At 58.4% G+C, this 15374-nt stretch overlaps 1 pseudogene; it reads left to right on the top strand.

Moving 5' to 3' along the window:
- The window catches only part of LOC144255110 (thioredoxin, mitochondrial-like), a 142219-nt pseudogene that overhangs the window by 38992 nt on the left and 87853 nt on the right, over window positions 1–15374 (top strand).

The following is a 15374-nucleotide window of genomic DNA, read 5'->3' as shown; positions in this document are numbered from 1 at the left end:
ACTATCGTTGTTTTGGCTTTTCTGAATCACGATGGTTTTTTTGTGCCACATGGAGTGGGTGGCTCCTCTGGGGGCAAGCCTCCCTGTGGAGTGACATGCTCCTGGCCATGCTGTTGAAATGGTCCAGGAGTCTGGTCTCTGGGGTGCCCTAGTGTGCAACGGCGGGCTGGGAGTCCTCCTGCCGTGGTTAGCCTGCTCCTTCATGCACACACATGCTTTGGTGTTCAGGACGGTGCGGGTCTCTGCTACGATCCCACTGCCCACCCCACTTTGCCTTGCCAGGCTGCAGATGCCTGGTCAGCAATTCCCAAAGCCTTGTCCTTTGACCTCCCCCGCCTGCCTGCCTGACGATCGATGAGCTGTTTGACTCTTTCCTCTTCTTTCTCCTTCCTCTCTTTCTAACTGTTCCAGGACTCACGCCAGCCACATGGCAGCCTCCAGGTCACCTCCAGGCCTCTTGCATGGGAAGTTCTTCTTCCAAGCTGATTGGTAAGAACTGTGCGTCCCAGGTCCTTGCTGGAGGGCACAGGCTCTGTGGGGCAGGCACCTGAAGTGAGGCTTGGCTGGCTGGACGTGGCCCCTACGGTTTCCACGTGCATCATGAAGTCAGCCTTCCCGGGCCGTCTGATTGCCAGGGTGCCTCATGCTGCCCTGGTTACTTAGACCCTCATGTTCTTTTCTGGAGGTTTGGAGGATTTTTCTTCCCACCCTTTTTATCTCCAGTTTCCTTCATTTTATTTTCCGTTGTCAAGACTTTGCTCATTGCTCCTTATTATGTCTTCAAACAGATCCTTTCTTGGGAGCTTTGTGATATCCCTGACCTGGGAAAGATTGTGTCTTTGTTTCTCTCCTGTCTGAAGCCAGGTCTCATTTCACACATTTCCAGGTTTGTGTTCGTTTCTGTTTTGAGGTTTATGAAGCCAACTCCATGGTTTTCCTGTTTGAAGACACCCCATTCCGGCTGCGGGGTGACGGCCTCTCCTGCACGTGGTCCATTGGGTGGAGCAGGACACGTGCCGTTGCCCTGCATTGGGTTCTGAGCTGGCACTGTGGGTGACAGGAAGCAGGGCTGGGTGGGGCCTGCCTGGGCCACTTGGTCCCAGCGCCCACTCTTTTCTCCATCCATAGCAACCGCAGGCCAGTCCCTCGTGGCCTCCTCTCCTCCCTCCCTGGACTCCTGCAGGACTGTCCTCCCTCCCTGGGCATCAGCTCCTCCTGAGCTGGACCTGCGGAGCCCTGGCCACCCTTCCCCTGGCCGCAGTGCCCTGGCACACCAGACCTGGGGCCTTCCTGGCACCTCCCAGCAGGGTGCTCGTCCTCCGGGAGCTGATTCCACCTGGTGTCACAGCACAGGCGCCTGCTCCCCCCAGCTCTGCAGGACGGGGTGTTCTCACAGGCTCACTCCCCAGGGAGCCCTACAGGCCAGTGACCAGCGTCCTGGCCCTGGGTGTAGCTCTCAGGGCCTGGGCTGCGGGGAGAGGGGTGCACATCCCTGCTGCCGTCCTTTCAGATCCCGGGTCCCTCTCTCTCTCTTAATGCCCAGTTCCCTTTCTACAGAGTCAGTGCGTGCCACGGGCGGGGTGCCATGGGTGGGGTGCCATGGGTGGGGTGCCATGGGGGGGGTGCCATGGGGGGGTGTCATGGGGGGGGGACTTTTCAGAGCTGGCTGCAGTGTGCAGATGTTCTCAGAGCCTTCCGGCATCTCCTTCGCGACACACGGTCATTCACTCACTCACCTGCCCGCCTCCGTACGGCACACTGAGGGAAACTGTGTCTTCAGTGGACGTCCCCTCCTTCACCCAGATGTCCAATAGTGTGATCAGCCAGTAACGTGTTACAAAGTGGTCTGAGGTTCTCTGCAGTTTCCAAGTCACTTTCCAACCCTGACGCCCATTCAAACTGCCCTGTCTGTCTGACAACCTGGTGGTGTCCCTCAGGGTGCTTGACCACAGTGGGCCTCTGCCTGAGTCGGCTTTGCCAGTTCCGTCCTAGGACTGCCTTCCCCGGTTGGTTCAGGGCAAGGGTAGGCTGTAGGAGGGGCCTACAGGGGGAAGCTGGCCTTCGTGCTGTACTCAGGGGAGGGTCCCTAACCTGCTTCTCCCCTTGCTGCTTGTGGGGGGATCTCCTTCAGCTTCTCAGGAGCCTGTGGCACCTGGGCATCTCCATGACAAAGGGCTCCTGCCCCTCCGGAGGGTCCTGAGGTTGGAGATGGTGAGATGAGTCTGCAGTGGGGTCCAGTGGGTCTGGCTCCTCCACGTGTGCCCACTTCAGTCAGGCTCCCTTCTCATGCTGGGGCCCAGTGACTGAGGCTCCAAACCAGGTCCAGAAGCACCTGTCTTGAGCAAGTTCCCACCAGGTCCAGTTCTGCTCCTGCGACCACATCTGGCTGTCTCAGCAGCCCCTCAAGGCCCGGCGTCAGGAGTCCACGTGAGGGTGGTGCCGGGGTTGGCGGGAGTCAGCAGAAAGTAGTGGGCCTGGGAAAATGCGGGGAGGACTCCAGTCGAGCGGCCACCCCACTCCACTCTCCACCATGTAGACACGAGCTCACTCCTGGGCACCACGTCTGTCCCCACCAGCCAGTTCCTAGAGACCTGGGGACAGCAGCTGCAGGTTCAGTATCCACTCTTTCTGCAGGAACGTTGGTCTATCCCTTCTGCCTCAGCCTCCCCTTGCTCACTCCAAAGTTACCCTGAGGCCTACGGATGATCGGTGCTTGCTTTGAATCGCACAAAGAATGGCCCCCATAACTGGGCTTTCACTATAACCAAACACCTGTGTGGCCCATCCCAGCAGGGACCCACATGGCCACTGACCAGCTGGTAATGCCCCCCGTGCGTCGCCATAAAGTCAGCACCACTGCAGACTCTCGAGCGTCCTTCCCACTCGCAGATGTGGTGCTCTGGATGCACGTCAGCTGGGCGTGCCTCTGGCCGGGGAACACAAGTGAACGGGGTACTTCATTTGAGCGGTGATGCGCACCGAGGCTGAGTGTGTGAGCTTCCTGTGCTGCAGCCTTCTACCTCCATTCCATACGTGGGGGCAGGCCCTGGGAGGGCCGGCCCCGGGCCCCTGAGTTGGGCGTCTTAGTGTTCACGTGCACCCTAGGAGGGAGTCTTCTCCCCTTCCACACACTCGGGTAGAACAAGTGACTCGCTCCAGTCTACACAGCTCCTGAATTGCAGAACTGGGTTTTGCTCGGATCTGTTCAGTGACAAAGACATTGTTTTCTGACTTGTGTAAGGAAGCACCAATCTTCTCTGGGCAGTGGGGAAGGTCCAGGGGCAGAGCACCTTCCGACTGGCTCTGGGCTGTTTTCTCAGGTGTCCTCTGCTGCTCTGCAGAGGTCAGCAGAGAGGAGAGCTTGGAAGGCTTTGTCTAGGGCCTGGGAGAGCAGACAGCTGGTCTTCCTTCTCTCCCCAGGGAGCAGGACCCTGTGCTCCGAGGCAGAGGTCAGGAAGGGAAGGGAGGTCATGGATGGACTTGGGTCAGCCAGGGCTGGTAAGGGAGCCTGGGATGAGGCCGACTTGGATCAAGTCCCGCATCTCTCGGTGTGAGACCTTAGAGCAGCCGTGTGACCCCCAGGCTTCAGCCTTCTCACCTGCAGGCTCCGTGGGTCCCCAGTGCGTGGGGGTGGAGCTCCAGGGGTGAGGCCCACGGCCCAGGGGGGCACATGAGGGTGGGGCTCTGGGTGCCTTTCCTCCAGGGATGGCCGCCACAACCAGGTGAGCGTGTGGTGTGGGGGCTCCAGGTGCTGCTCCAGAGGAGGAAGGAGAGTTGGAAGGGGCCCTGTGGCGGCTTGGTGCTTAGCAGCGTTATCACCCACTAAGTGACCTCTTTATATTCCTAAGGTGTTTAAAACCCATCTGCTTGTTTGGCCTCTGGAAGAAATTTGTTTTTTATAGTTAATATCAATATACGGAAGTGATGCAGGCAGAGAAAATGATTTCCACACTTCAATCACATGAGAAGCGAGGCCTGCTCCGGGAGCTGCCTCCCTGGAGGCCCAGCACTCTGCACAGCAAGCACTCACCTGATTTGCTTGTGAGCATTTGTCCAGGTGCTGGAGGACCTCCCTGCTGAGAGCCTCATGGCCGCTGACCACAGCACTCTGCAGCCTCCAGCAGAGCGCATCCGTCCTGGCCATGGTCACCGCCTCCTCGGGGCCTTCTTCCCGACAGACCCCAGGCCAAGCCTCCGACGGGAGCCTTGGAGGCCGCTTGTGCTTCACCCTACACGCCCTTGGCTGCTGCTGTGGTTTGTCCCTAAGGATCCACAGGCGGGAGACCCTGCCCAGGCTGGTGATGTGACAGGTGGTGGACCCTGTAAGAGGTGGGCCTCGAGGGAGGCTAGGTGTCTTCGGGCACCACCTCAGAAGGGAGCTCTGCCCAGCCCTCAGGAGTGGGTTAGGTCCTGCAGGACTGGATCAGGACCCAGGAAGCAGGATGTCACAGAGCAAGGCTGGCCTCTATGTGCCTCTTGCCTCTCTCCTTGCTGTGGCCTCTCCTGCTGTGCTTCCTTCTACTGTGTGACAAAACCCTCACCAGACACTGACCAGATGGGGCCAGTTGATCCTCGGCTTTGAACTTGCAAAACTGTGAACTACATAACCCTCTTTTATGGATGAAGCTTCCAGCCTCCGTCTTCTGTTCCAGCAGCACAGAACCGGCTAGACACCCCTTCAGCAAGAATCCCCTACCTTAAAGCTTACTCTGGGTCATTTTGCAAACTGAGCCCCTCTGATCCTTGCTGCCGTGGCTGCGGTGTGTTTGAGCTCATTTCCCTGAAGCCTCTCTCCGCTCTTACATGGCTCTCAATCAAATCTGTCTTCTCCCCCTTTGACAGGTGTTGGCTCTATTTCTCTCTAACGTCCATCTCTGCCTTCCACCTGTGACATCCTGAGGACACCACCTCTTTGACACTGCACACTGCAGAACCTTGGCCCTGACCCCGTGCACAAGGCTCTAGGACAGCCCTGGCCCCAGGAGAACCAAGAGGAGGAGAGCTCCACGGCTCAGGGCTGCAGTGGCACTGGGCGGCTCTTTCCCACGGAGTGCTCATGTTTCACGTGTCAATCACACAGTCCCAGCACAGTGACAAGTATCCCCTACTGACGTCACTGTCCAGTGGGTGACACAGAGGCCTTGCCACCCCCAGCGCCTCAGTGCCCACCAGCAAGGACAGGGAGAAAGTGCACACAGTGTCCCTACGCTGATCTCCTCCGTGCAGATGAGACCTCCTCCGTTCCACCTGGGCTTCCAGGGAGAGCCAGTCCTGCGGGGCGAGGGCCCAGCTCTGCTCTCAGGAGGAAGGGCAGAGGTCATGGTCACCGTGGGCCTCCCAGCTCTGCTAGGATAGCCCCAGCACACAGGAAGTGCTCACGTGGGGAGACCTGGCTCACACTCCTGGAGACTGGGATCGCTCTCTGCTTCAAGGTCAGGGTCTTCCAGCCCACTAACCTCCCGGCCTGGGGGGTGCGGGACCACTGCCCCACAGGCTCCCTCTGGGATCAGCACATGCCCTTTGAGGTGGATACCAGCCTCCTGCCTAGGTCTGTGCCGCAGCTTGTTCTCCCTCACAGCTGCCCTGCTGTTCAACCCAAGGCCAGCTTCATCCACTCGGTGGCCCACCCCCCCGACAGAACCCGTCACTGCAGCTGTGGCAATCGACACTCCAATAGGACCCCACATCGTTCACTAGATTTCAAGGCAGAACTCTGTGCCTTGCTTTAAGCACCGGCATGGCTGAACTGAAGTGCGCCACCCAGGCAGCCACGCGCTTCTCTGGCCTTGTGGGCTGCAACATGCTGGACGTGCTGAGCCCCACCTGATTCTCCTGGGAAGGCCACGTGGAGGACAGGACAGCACCTGAGAGCCAAGAGCACACCTTGGACACAGGCTGCCTGCTCTCACCTGGTCACTTGGCTCTGGATTCCTCTGTCAGGACCCACGACTCCAGACGGGAGCTAGTGGTCGTGGTTTTGGTTGTGAGTGACTCCTGCCTGAGTTGACAGCCGCTAGCTGCCCCTGGCTGGCTTTCCAGGTGCAGAGAAGCCTGCACTGACCCACTCACAGTGGACAGGTGTGCACTGGAGCCCACGGGGTGGACTCGAAGCCCACTGCGTCTTGTGGAGAGCACTAGAGAAGTGCAGCACCGTGAGGTCCAGGTGAGCAGGCTGAGCTGTGGTCTGAGCAGCAGAGCTGGCCACGAGGAGCCAGACTTGGGAGAGGTGCTGTGACTGCCGGGGCAGGAAAGCCGTAAGAGAACGAGGCGGCCCAACGAGCCTTTCTCCTCTGACACCCTCGGGGCCTTGCACACGGTGTCTTTCCTGGTTTCTAAACAGCACATGAGCGCATTGGAAGTTGCTTTTTTACAACAAAAAGTACGCCTTTTATCTTCTATGGGGCTTTGCCTTCTCAAAGCGGTTTCACACACCAAGCTATAAAAACAAATGCAAACTTATCAAAATAACACCATAAAGATGCCTGGAATTATGAATGTGCCGTGAGTGAAATTAAATCCTAGTGATGGTGGGAGCATTATTTTTATGCCTAGAGAACCTTAGTTACAGATTAACTATAGACAGCACAACTATCCTCACACACTAACGCTCTGTCTAAATCAGCCATCAGCTCAGCTCGCCTCCCCGAGGCACCCAGGAGGAAGCTGGCCCAGGTTCTGGGTGGCCTTGGGTGCCCGAGGCTCCTCAGAGTGCTCGTCCCCCCCTCCATTGCCAAGGCCCCCACCTGTCCGGGGCTTTCGTCCCCAGGTTTCCCCTCTGGGCTGTGAGTAGCCCCTGGACCCAGAGCAGAGGCTGGGCTCTGGCGCGTGGAACTGACCTGGCCCAGCAGGGAGCCTGGACCTGCCGGGCAGGACAGCACCTCGGCCGCCCTTGGAAGGCTGTTGGGAAGCTCACAGCTGCCCCTGCTCTGGCGATGCTGAGGGAGGCTGCGGTGGGGTTGGCCAGGCTTGTCCTGAGGGCATCTGTCCCTGGGGCCTCTCGTCTCTCAGGTAGTCAGCTCTCAGAGGCGGCTGGGGCCCAGCCACGTCCCAGCTTCCTCTTTTCCTGAGGCAGGACCCACCACAACACCCCCCTACCCCTGAAGGCTGGCGTGGCCAGCCCCTTGACGGCAGAGCTGGCACGGACTTCCAGAAAGGTGCCTCCTCTGTACTGTCCCCAGAGCCACCTCGTCACTGGGGCTGGAGCCATGGACACTGTCTTCACCGTCTCCGGTTGTTCAAGTCTTTTCCATCTTTCGTCTGAGTTCAGAAGTGATCCCCTGTGCCCCCTATTTCAGGGACAGTTACGGCCAACTTCGTCCCACCCCAGCAAAGCCACCTGGGTCACCTGGGTGTGGGAGTTCTGGTGAGGACCTGGCCTTGCTCTCAAAGACCACCCTCCAGGGGTGGACACTAGGGTGGCCCTGTCCCTGACAAGGTCCATGGCTCCTCTGTTCCCTGAGAGTGTCCAGCCTGGCACTCCCAGACCCTGCTGGCCCTGAGGGGAACGATTTTTTAGGCAGGGGAGCATCTTCTCACCTGGGCACATGGTCCCAGCACAAGCTCGTGTCCCCAGCCTGCTCAGTAGAGCAGCCAAGAGGAGCCACGTTGGCAGAGCCCCTGCCAGGACCGGTGCCCAGCCCCTCCCCGTGTGCTTCATCTGCTGACGCCACACGTCGGCCCTGAGAGGGCTTCTGCCTGCCTGGGCAGGTGCGGGGACTCAGCACTCAGCCACGTCAGTGGAGGGGGTCCGTCTGTGGACCTCTGCTTCCAGGGACGTGGAACAGGTCTCCATGTCCCGTGGGCAAGGACGGCCCCATCCACACACATAGAAACCACCCAGGGGTCAAGCACTGGCCCCTCTGGAAGCCAACAGGCATCTGTCCTGCGTCACAGAGCTGCCACTGTCTGCAAGAACGCACGTCAGGTGCTGGTGCCGCCGGGAGCAGTGACTACCAGGCCCTGGGACCAACCACAGAGCAGCCTGCTGCCCGCGGCCTTGGGAGAATCCCCAGGTCGGCCAATCCAGCCCTCCCCTTAGCCCAGGTTGGTCCAGGACACGCCTGTCTGCAGCCTGCCCAGGACTGAGTGGCCACCAGGCCTGGGCACGACTGGCCCACCCAGGACACCTGACAGCAAGCACCCACCCATGGAGAAGCAGCTCAGAGCACCTTAGTGCTCTGCCAGGGGCAGGGGTTCCTCTGGAACAGGAAGCTCAGTTCCCCTGGGGCAGATGTGGCCAGGCCCCTCCTCAGGCCTGTGTCTCGGAGAGGCCCAGGAAGGTCCCCAGACCTGTCTCCTAGAATCCATCCAATGCTCTGCTTCATGTCTGCCCACCAGGGAAGAGCGTGGCCTGGACTGAGCAAGGGAAGTGTGAGGTGCACTCACACACTCCTGCACACACACACACACACTCACAAGCTCTCACACACCCCAAACTCACGTTTCCTGCCTTCCACGTGGACACACAAAGGCACTCCCCTCTCACCCTCACTCACACACTCCAAACCAGGACCAGTTGAAGAAGCTAAGCTCCTTTGATCTGGGTAGGGATGGGGAGAGCTGCCCCAGGCTCACTGGCCCACCCCAGGTCAGGGTGGCCGCCCTGGCAGCGTCTGGTTTCCACCTCCAGTCCCCAGCGACCCCTCTGTCTCCTGTCTCATGACCCCTTGGTGTTCTCCTGAGGCTGACCCCTTCCCTGCTCAGGGGGACAGAGCAGAGCCAGTTCAGGGCCCAAAGGCTGATGCCCTCCCATCCTTGTCCGGGGAATAAATGTGGCCAATGCACTACACAGAGCTGCGCCTGGGCTGGGCAGAGCCCCTGACTCTTAGGAGTACCTTTATGAGGACTCGGGGCCCTTGTGTGGCCCCCAACTGGCTTCTCAGACTCTTCAATGGCCGACGAAGCTGCAAGCCCAGGTCAGGGAAGCTTCTCTTAGTAGGTGGACCCACCAGCATGGGCCTCCGCAGGTAGCTGTCCATGGTGCTGGACCAGCTGCGTTTCCGGTAAGGTGGCTGTCCATGGTGCTGGACCAGCTGCGTTTCCAGTAAGGTAGCTGTCCATGGTGCTGGACCAGCTGCGTTTCCAGTAAGGTAGCTGTCCATGGTGCTGGACCAGCTGCGTTTCCAGTAAGCACAGCTTCCACTGCACAGGAGGGAGAGGCCGGAGGACAGACCCCAGCATAGCTCTGTCTGGAAGGAACAGGGAGGCAGACAGAAGAGCAGCTTGGAGCAGGGTAGGGACTGCAGAGCTCCCTGAGAAGCAGCAGGGAAGGGCCCCAGGTGGCTGGGGTGTCACACACAGGAGACCCAGGGAGGAGGCTGGACCCAGCCGGGAGCAGGGTTTCTGAAGATCCCAACCCTGCATCTTCCAGCAGCTCTCCACCAGGTCTGAGAGAGGTTCCGCCACCCCAAGATGTTCTCAGGGGGCACCTGCCTATGAGCACCAGTGTGGAAACAGAGGGACGGGGAGCGTGGAAACAGGGCGGGGACTTTCTCCCTCCCCTTTCTGACACCTGTCCCCTACCTGCACATGTTCAACATGCTGGGACCTGCTGCAGGAACCAGTGCCAAACCTAGGCTCCCCAATTAGGAAGGGGTGAAGGGGTCATCCCAGTAATGACAGACTGTGGGGGAGAGGTCCTCATGGAGGTGGCCAACAGACCCCAACAGAAGCCCAGGACACATGGACGAGAGGACCAGGCTCCCTCTCCCCAGGAGGCATTAAGAACACTTGCGTTCTGAAAGGGTTGCTTCCTGGTGTGCTGGAAATTTTAGGATACTTGACTCAGAAACCTCTGAAGAACCAATTTGGTTCAGGAAGCAGACCCCCAGTGTTCAAGGGCCTTGCCTGGGCTCCTTTCTGCCCCTATGTTGGCACCTGGGTCCCTGCTCCAACCCTGGGGTGTGACAACCCATTGTGGCATTGGCAAGCATGAGCAGTATCTGGCACCAGGCCGGGGCTCCTGCAGCCCAGTCCCACCACAGTATCTCAGGCTTCCAGGGCTCAAAGCTCATTTTAAATGTCCTACTTCTTGGTCCCTATGTGTCACACACATGTGTAAGCTCACATGTGTGCCGTGTGGGCAGCCAGAGGCTGGTGTGATGGGCCCATTCTGCTGAACCCATTGGTGAGCAGGTCCCGCCCCTTACTGCTGACCCAGGAGAGGCCGAGAGCCTCCCTGACATGGGAGACTACCCAGCAGCTGTTCCTGGAATGTCTGTACAGACTGAGCCTCAGCTCCTGGCACACTCTGAGCTGGAGCGAGACAGCGGGATGTGCCTTCAGTGGCCCCTCCACAGGGACTGCAAACACCACACCCGGGTCCACATTCCACCTTGAAGGTGGACCTGCCCAGCCGGTGTCTCTGGGGCCAGTGCAGAGACCTTGCAGCTGTGAGCCTGCACAGCTAGACCACAGGTATCGAGGGCAGGAGAACTTCTCTCTAAGAACTTGGTCAGCTTTGTCCCGAATTCCAGGTATTATGCTATTGATATCGTTGATTCAATTTTCAACACTTTGCAGCCAGGTTGAATGGAAAAAAACCCCCACATGTTACCATATTTTACCAAAAACGAAACAAAATCAACAAAAAGGGATAGATTCACAACCAAAGGAACATTTTCTCTTTCTTTAGGAAAATGCTAGTAATTTCTAAAAACAATAAGAAAAAAAATCACTGCTTCTTCAGAAAGTAAAATGGTCTCATAGTTTGGATAACTCCATAGACTCTGCCTGTGATGTACTTAGCTTTTAGTAAGCATTTTCAGAGGGAAATTCTTGCCAGTAAAGACGGATCTTCTCATACCATGTGAGAGGCACAGTCCAGCACTTGCCCCGTGGAGCAGGTCATGGGTAGCAGAGCTGCCCTCTCCACCTGCACAGGTCCAGCCTGGCTTCCTGTCTGTGGCGTCTCTTCTTGTAAGTGCTATCTGTGCTTTTCAGCAGGGACCATCTGGAGACAGAGCCAGGAGCACTAGTGTGGAGCTGAGTTCCTTGTTCATGAGGCCTCACAGCCACCAGTTCCACAGAGTCGTGCTCATTTGCAAAAAGAAGCCAATGACCACCTGAATTCCTCACGATCCCTCTGCACAGCACCAGGTTTGAGCGTCCAGGTAGAAACACTGGCCAAACGTCCTCAAGATGCACTAACGGAAGGGCATCTTCCTGCAAGGCGGCTGTGGTCAGGCCGTGGGCATCTCTGCGGCTCTCAGCTGCCCTAGTGGTTGGCTCTCCTGTACTTCCTCTTTGGGGTCCTGCAGCCTGCGATGGGGGCAGGAGTTCCCAGAGGCTCTTGAGATTTGCAGAGGGCAGGGCAAATTAAAACTCTCCACAAGGTGCCACATATCCCTGGGGACAGGGAAATGGACATGACAAAGTCACTCTTCCAAAGTGCCCAAGACTGTCATTTAGATGGACAGATGACAACAGCTGGTGCATTGTCATTGCTGCCTGCCACATATGAGGCCTGGATCACCCTGAAGGAGTGACTTGGTGCCCTGAAGAGGGAACAGGCTCCCGGAGAGTGGGGAGACATGAGCCATGGCCGCAGAGTGAACTGTCACTCTTTGAAAGTCCCCAGGACAAGCACGGTGATGCCACCACTACATCTATATGCAGAAAACTACAAAATGTAGGTAAGATAAACCAGAGGAGATCTAAAAATTCAGGAAGAGTCCTTGCTGTGAGCTGGAAGCCTCGTGATTGTTAAGATGCCAATTCCGCCCAAACCCATCAGCAGATCCAGCAAGTCTCCTTCAAAACACCAGCAACCTCTTTGGGGATATCGACAAACTGGCTCTAAAGTTCGTACGGGAAGATGAAAGAGCGAGCGTGGCCTCAGCCCTGCAGAGCAGTGAGATTGTGGACAGCACCACCCACAATAAGACCACTCCCAGCCTTGGGGAAAGAACAGAGACCGAGCAACAGTGCAGAGCCCACAGTGACCCCCACAAGGTCAGTGCAGGCTTGGCATAAAAGTCTTCAGCAATGACGTTGGGACAGTCGGAGGCTGGCATGCCAAAAAAACGAACCCAGACTTCATCAACAGGAGCACAGCGGGTTCTCGATGGGAAGCACAGTCTGTGTTTTCTGTCACCGTGACCCAGGACAGGGTGCCTTTTAAAGCCCATGGAACTCCATAGGAAGAAGAGCTACCCTTCGTGAATGCAAAGTCCAAAAGAATGACTCAAGGAGTCACAGGTCCCGAAGAAATGCGACTGTGGTAAGACCTGGGGACATCTGCTGTACTGCCAGTGAGGGAGACAGCCTCCCTAAGGGGTCAGGAGAGGCTGACCCCAGTAACCTTGGAGATGAGTGACGTCTGTGAGGACACAGGCAGAAGGCACTGCACGTGAGCCCATGCTCCACTCGAGAGCGTGCCCCTCACCCAGGGCTCACCCGTCAACAACCGACCGGGTCAGGCTTCCCGGACATGCTGGAGCTCACAGTGAGGGGAGCCGGTGAGGGTCAGAGGGCTGTCCACCAGAGCTCCTCAGAGGCAGACCCTCCTGCTTGCTTCTTTGGATGTGGTGTGTCCCTAAGAAAACTGGTGCTGGTCCCCACTGTAATGTTGGTGAGGGGTGGGGGCCTTCAAGAGGAGTTGCAGGTCATGAGGGACCTTCCTCCTGAAGGGATTGATGTCATCCTCTGCCCATAAAGTCTTCTTCTACCTGTGCCTGCTTCTCCATTCCACTTCTGGACCACAATATGGAGCAGCATGTGGCCCTCACTGGAGGCCAGGCAGATGCTGGCTCAATGCTATTGAGTTTCTCTGCCTCCAAACTGTGAGCCACCACAAATCTTTTATTGTGTAAAATGCCTGTCCTCAGGCATTTTGTTATAGCAAAACAAAATGGACTCGAACATTCCCCAGCTCCAGATTGTGATGCAGATTCTGGAAAGGATGGAATGGTTTTCTGAAACATACATGTTGCTAGAAAAGAAGCTATTGTTAAGCCACTGATAAACTTTACTCACTCCTTACCCTGAGTAGACCCACAGCTGCCCCTGCTGTGGGTAAGTCCATCAGGGATATTCATGACTCCATAGCTTTTCTTCCCCATCAGATCCAGAGGCAGGAGTAACCAGCCCTCACCTCCTTCATCACTGGAAGAATGTAGAGATGGTGCTGTGCCCTTCAAGTCTTAGGGTCAACCTGTGAGCAGGTATCAAGGGCAGCCCTGGTGAACAGTCACAGAGCTCCCTGCACCAGCTGTGAGCTCACCGTCCCCACACCTCTGACTCATTGGTGTGCTCCATGTCCCCTCTTGGGCCTCTGGCAGCATCTGTCTGCAGGGACATCTCCCAGCCTGGCCAGTGGAGGCCCGTGTGAGCAGTCCTCCTGTGCCTGTGCAAGTCCGAAGGTGGTCTCCACACCCAGCCTCAGGCCTGAACTAAACATTTAAATAGTTTTTAGACCTAAGTTAAATTACCCATCTGTAAAATGTGGCTCCAGAGTCGGCGTGAGGACTCATCTACATGAAGAACACAGCACAGTTTCAGTATCTATTAAAAGTTCAGCACATCTGAAACAGTTTTGTTTTCTTTGCATTAAAAGGAACATGAATCTCTCATGGCTTGACCGAGGAGGCTGACGGGAGAGGACCCAGTGGGGACGGTGCTTCTCTCGCGCCCCTACCACAGTCAGCTCTTTGCATGGTTTGGGGGCCAATGGTGCTCGGCCCAGTGCCTGTCCCCCGTGGGCAAGCTGCGCTGCTGGGGCTCGAGTTCTGGGCTGACTTGCTGTTCTCTTACACCTTCAGAGAGATGATGGGGCTCTTTCAGGATGGAATTGACAACCTGTGTATGTGCTGGGTGTGGGGAGATGGGTGGAGGAGGCTGGGCCTTGGGGCCCACTGTGCTGGGTGTGGGGGGAGACGGGTGGAGGAGGCTGGGCCTCGGGGCCCACTGTGCTGGGTACAGGGAGACTGGTGGAGGAGGCTGGGCCTCGGGGCCCACTGTGCTGGGTGGGGGGAGATGGGTGGAGGAGGCTGGGCCTTGGGGCCCACTGTGCTGGGTGTGGGGAGATGGGTGGAGGAGGCTGGGCCTTGGGGCCCACTGTGCTGGGTGTGGGGGGAGACGGGTGGAGGAGGCTGGGCCTCGGGGCTCACTGTGCTGGGTGTGGCGGGAGACGGGTGGAGGAGGCTGGGCCTCGGGGCCCACTGTGCTGGGTACAGGGAGACTGGTGGAGGAGGCTGGGCTTCGGGGCCCACTGTGCTGGGTGGGGGGAGACTGATGGAGGAGGCTGAGCCTTGGGGCCCACTGTACTGGGTGTGGGGGGAGACTGGTGGAGGAGGCTGGGCCTCAGGGCCCACTGTGCTGGGTACAGGGAGACTGGTGGAGGAGGCCGAGCCTTGGGGCCCACTGTGCTGGGTCGGGGGAGATGGGTGGAGGAGACCGGGCCTCGGGGCCCACTGTGCTGGGTGGGGGGAGACAGGTGGAGGCGGCCGGGCCTCGGGGCCCACTGTGCTGGGTAAGGGGAGACGGGTGGAGGAGGCCGGGCCTTGGGGCCCACTGTGTTGGGTGGGGGGAGACGGGTGGAGGAGGCTGGGCCTCGGGGCCCACTGTGCTGGGTGGGGGGAGACGGGTGGAGGAGGCTGGGCCTCTGAGCCTTCTTATTCCCCGGGAATGTGGTTCTGCTCTCAGCTTTCTCGGATCTCCTGGGTCCGGAAGCCTGCTCTCAGCAGCAGGAGGAGGGGCCTTGTGTTCCTCACGTGGTCTTCCAGCCCTGCCCCGGGGCGTTGTGCTCCACGTCTGTCTCCTCTCCTCCTCACAGCCAAGGGGCTCCCTGCTCCATCCAGGTCCTCCAGGGAGGCCTGTCCACCCGCGGCCTGGGGCACCCTCTGCATGACGGTTGACGTCTCCATCCGTTGGTTCCTTGTTCCCTGAGGGCCCAGAGACTGCCGGGGCCTGGGCTCAGGGAGACTGCAGAGAGGCTCAGAGCTTTCCTGTCTTGCTGGGAACAGATCAGGGCCAGGTGAGGAGCAGAGACCCACTGTCCACCAGCCAGCCCTCAGGTGGAGGGAAGGGGGTGACAGCCGCCTGGAGCATCAGACCTGAAGGGGTCAATGCTGGCCGAGTCGTCAAAGGTCTCAGCCAAGCAGACGCCACTCAAGGACAAGACGGTGGCGAGTGCAGCAAGGCGGAGGCACGGATCCCCAGGTGAGGAGGCACGGATCCCCAGGTGAGGAAGGAGAAAGAACACCTGCAGGTGAGGGGCGGGAGCCTGGGGCGATGCAGGCGGGTCACCGTTGACCAGAGAAGCCCTTCCTGCGTGGAGAGCACCAGGTCTCCCTCCATGAATCACGTTGACCGTGTCGGTTCTCATTCCTGACTCGGGGAAGTACCCATGGATCCGCCTGCTTCCCCTCAGGTCT

Source organism: Urocitellus parryii, chromosome 5 (assembly GCF_045843805.1).
Source record: "Urocitellus parryii isolate mUroPar1 chromosome 5, mUroPar1.hap1, whole genome shotgun sequence".
Classification (NCBI taxonomy): domain Eukaryota; kingdom Metazoa; phylum Chordata; class Mammalia; order Rodentia; family Sciuridae; genus Urocitellus; species Urocitellus parryii.
The sequence above is the reverse complement of the archived record's forward strand: the minus strand, read 5'-3'. Positions and strand labels throughout refer to the sequence as shown.